Here is a 4,563-nt window from a genome sequence, read left to right on the forward strand (position 1 = left end):
GCTACCTTATAACTCTCAATCGCCCCAACTGAACCTTCACGCCTCATCTTTACATATGCCGCCTTCTTCCCTTTCACAAGGGACTCCAATTCCTTACTAAACCACGGCTGCCTCACAAGGCCCTTTACACCATGCCTGACTGGTACATACCTATCGAGGACACGCAGTAGCTGCTCCTTGAACAATCCCCACATCTCATTAGTGTTCTTCTCTTGAAGCCTGTTTTTCCAATCCACACATCCTAAGTCATGCCTCACTGCATCATAATTTCCCTGCCCCCAGCTATAGCTCTTGCCCTGCGGCGCACGATTATCCCTCTCCATCACTAAAGTAAAAGTCACCGAGTTGTGGTCACTGTCCCCGAAGTGCTCACCTACCTCCAAGTCTAACACCTGGCCTGGTTCATTACCTAGAACCAAATCCAATATAGCCTCCCCTCTTGTTGGCCTGTCGACATATTGTGTCAGGAAACCCTCCTGCACACATTGTACAAACACCGACCCATCTAATGAACTCGAGCTATAGCTCTCCCAGTCAATATCTGGGAAGTTAAAGTCCCCCATAACAACCACCCTGCTACCTTCACTCTTTCCTGAATCATCCTCGCAATATTATCCTCTACTTCTCTAGGACTATTAGGAGGCCTGTAGAAAACACCTAACAGGGTGACCTCACCTTTCCTATTTCTAACCTCAGCCCAAACTACCTCAGATGGCAAGTCCTCTTCCATCGTCCATTCCACTGCCTCCCCATGTCTCTCTCTCTCCCCATCTCCCTCTGTCCCTCTCCCTATGTCTCTCTCTTTCCCCATCTCTCTCTGTCCCCCTCCCCATGTATCCCTCTCTCCCCATCTCTCTCTGACCCCCTCCCCATTTCTCCCTCTCTCCCCATCTCCTTCTGTTCTCCTCCCCATGTCTCCCTCTCTCTCCATCTCTCTCTGATCCCTTCCCAATGTCTCCCTCTGTCCCCATCTCTCACAGTCCCCCTCCCCACGTCTCCCTCTCTCCCTGTCTCTTTCTCTGTCCCCCTCCCCATGTCTCCCTCTCTCCCCATCTCTCTCTGTCCCCCTCCCCATGTCTCCCTCTCTCCCCATCTCTCTCTGTGCCCCTCCCCATGTCTCCCTCCCTCCCCATTTCTCTCTCTGTCCCCCTCCCCATGTCCCCCTCCCTCCCCATCTCTCTCTCTCTGTTCCCCTTCCCATGTCTCCCTGTCTCCCTATCTCTCTCTGTCCTCCCAGCCATGTCTCCCTGTCTCCCCATCTCTCTCTGTCCCCCACCCCATGTCTCTCTGTCCCCAACTCTCGCAGTCCCCCCTCCCCATTTCTCTCTCTCTCCATCTCTCTCTGTCCCTCCCCATGTCTCCCTCTGTCCCCATCTCTCACAGTCCCCCTCACCATGTCTCCCTCTCTCCCGATCTCTCTCTGTCCCCCTCCCCCTGTATCCCTCTCTCCCCATCTTTCTCTGACCCCCGTGCCATGTCTCCGTTTCTCCCCATCTCTCTCTGTCCCTCTCCCCCTGTGTCCCTCTCTCCACTTCTCTCCCTGTCCCCCTCCCCCTCTGTCCCTCTCTCCCCTTCTCTCCACTGTCTCCCCTCCCCATGTCTCCCTCTCTCCCCATCTCTCCTCTGTCCCCCCTCCCCATGTCTCCCTCTCTCCCCATCTCTCTCTGTCACCCTCCCCATGTCTCCCTCCCTCCCCTTCTCTCTCTGTCACCCTCCCCATGTCTCCCTCTCTCCCCATCTCTCCTCTGTCCCCCTCCCCATGTCTCCCTCTCTCCCCATCTCTCTCTGTCACCCTCCCCATGTCTCCCTCTCTCCCCATCTCTCTCTGTCACCCTCCCCATGTCTCCCTCTCTCCCCATCTCTCCTCTGTCCCCCCTCCCATGTCTCCCTCTCTCCCCATCTCTCTCTGTCCCTCTCCCCATGTCTCCCTCTCTCTCCCCTTCTCTCCACTGTCTCCCCCTCCCCATGTCTCCCTCTCTCCCCATCTCTCCTCTGTCCCCCCTCCCCATGTCTCCCTCTCTCCCCATCTCTCTCTGTCACCCTCCCCATGTCTCCCTCCCTCCCCTTCTCTCTCTCTGTCCCCCTCCCCATGTCTCCCTCCCTCCCCATCTCTCTCTGACCCCCTCCCCATGTCTACCTCTCTCCCCATCTCTCTCTGTCACCCTCCCCATGTCTCCCTCTCTCCCCATCTCTCTCTGTCCCCCTCCCCATGTCTCCCTCCCTCCCCATCTCGCTCTCTTCATGTTTTCCTCTCTTCCCATCTCTGTCCCCCTCTCCATGTCTCCCTCTCTCCCCATCTTTCTCTGACACCCGTGCCATGTCTCCCTCTCTCCGCCTCTCTCTGTGTCCCCCCTCCCCATCTCTCTCTCTCCCCATCTCTCACAGTCCCCCCCTCCCCATGTCTCCCTCTCTGCCTATCTCCCTCTGTCCCCCCTCGCCATGTCTCCCTGTCTCCCCATCTCTCTCTGTCCCCCACCCCATGACTCCCTCTCTCTCCCCATCTCTCACCCTCCCCTTTCCCATGTCTCCCCATCTCTCTCTGTCCCCCTTCCCATGTCTCCCTCTCTCCCTATCTCTCTCTGTCCCCTTCCCCATGTCTCCCTCTCTCCCTATCTCTCTCTGCCCCCCTCCCTATGTCTCCCTCTCTGCTTATCTCTCTCTATCCCCCTCTCCATGTCTCCCTGTCTTCTCATCTCCCTCTGTCCCCCACCCCATGTCCCTCTCTCCCCATCTCTCGCAGTCCCCCCTCCCCATGTCTCCCTCTCTTCCCATCTCTCGCAGTCCCCCCTCCCCATGTCTCCCTCTCTCCCCATCTCCTTCTGTCCCCCACCCCATGTCTCCTTCACTCCCCATCTCTCTCTGACCCCTGCCCCCATGTTTCCCTCTCTCCCCATATCTCTCTGTCCCTCTCCCCCTGTGTCCCTCTCTCCACTTCTCTCCCTGTTCCCTTCCCCCTCTGTCCCTCTCTCCCCTTCTCTCCACTGTCTCCCCTCCCCATGTCTCCCTCTCTCCCCATCTCTCTCTGTCACCCTCCCCATGTCTCCCTCCCTCCCCATCTCTCTCTCTCTGTTCCCCTCCCCATGTCTCCCTCTCTCCCCATCTCTATCTCTTCATGTTTTGCTCTCTTCCCATCTCTCTCTGTCCCCCTCCCCATCTCTCTCTGTTCCCCTCCCCATGTCTCCCTCCCTCCCCATCTCTCTCTGTTCCCCTCCCCATGTCTCCCTCCCTCCCCATCTCTCTCTCTGTCACCCTCCCCATGTCTCCCACTCTCCCCATCTCTATCTCTGTCCCCCTCCCCATGTCTCCCTCTCTCCCCATCTCTCTCTGTCCCCCTCCCCATGTCTCCCTCCCTCCCCATCTCTCTCTCTGTTCCCCTCCCCATGTCTCCCTCTCTCCCATCTCTCTCTGTTCCCCTCCCCATGTCTCCCTCTCTCCCCATCTCTCTCTGTCCCCCTCCCCATCTCTCTCTCTGTTCCCCTCCCCATGTCTCCCTCTCTCCCTATGTCTCTCTGTCCCCCTCCCCATCTCTCTCTCTGTTCCCCTCCCCATGTCTCCCTCTCTCCCGATCTCTCTCTGTCCCCCTCCCCATGTCTCCCTCCCTCCCCATCTCTCTCTCTGTTCCCCTCCCCATGTCTCCCTCTCTCCCCATCTCTCTCTCTGTCCCCCTCCCCATGTCTCCCTCTCTCCCCATCTCTCTCTGTCCCCCTCCCCATGTCTCCCTCCCTCCCCATCTCTCTCTCTGTTCCCCTCCCCATGTCTCCCTCTCTCCCCATCTCTCTCTGTTCCCCTCCCCAAGTCTCCCTCCCTCCCCATTTCTCTCTGTACCCCTTCCCATCACACAATTGACCATCTCCATCTATCCCACATCTCTCTCCTCCTCCTCTTCCTCTCTTTCTGTCCCACCATCTCTCTCTCTCATTCATGCTTGGTCTCCCTTCCTCTCTTTTTCTTATCTCTCCCTCCCCCAATCTCTCCCTCCCCCAATCTCTCCCCTCCCCCAATCTCTCCCTCTCCCAATCTCTCCCCCCCCATCTCTCCCTCCCCCATCCCTTACCGTCCCAATGCCATATCTCTTTCACCTTCGCCTTCCTCTCTCCACCTCTCTCTCACATTCATTCTCACCTTCCCAATCCCTCTCTCTCCCTCCCTTTCCATGTCTGTCACCCTCCCCATCGTTTACTTTCTCCCTTTTTTATCTGTGAGCTATCTCTGTCTGTCATCCTTTCTGTCATCCTATCTCTCTATTGCCATCCACCCTGCCCTGCCAGCATTCTCTTCATTCCCCCAATCCCTGAGCTATCTCTCTATTCCTCCCTCCCTCCTTCTTTCAGCTATCTCTCTCTATTCCTCCCTCCCTCCTTCTTTCAGCTATCTCTCTCTATTCCTCCCTCCCTCCTTCTTTCAGCTATCTCTCTCTGTTCCTCCCTCCCTCCCTCTCTCTCAGCTATCTCTCTATTCCTCCCTCCCTCCCACTCTTAGCTATCTCTCTATTCCTCACTCCCTCTCTCTCTCAGCTATCTCACTGTTCCTCCCTCCCTCTCTCAGCTATCTCTCTATTCCTCC

The sequence above is a fragment of the Hemiscyllium ocellatum genome, chromosome 50, assembly GCF_020745735.1.
Source record: "Hemiscyllium ocellatum isolate sHemOce1 chromosome 50, sHemOce1.pat.X.cur, whole genome shotgun sequence".
NCBI lineage: Eukaryota > Metazoa > Chordata > Chondrichthyes > Orectolobiformes > Hemiscylliidae > Hemiscyllium > Hemiscyllium ocellatum.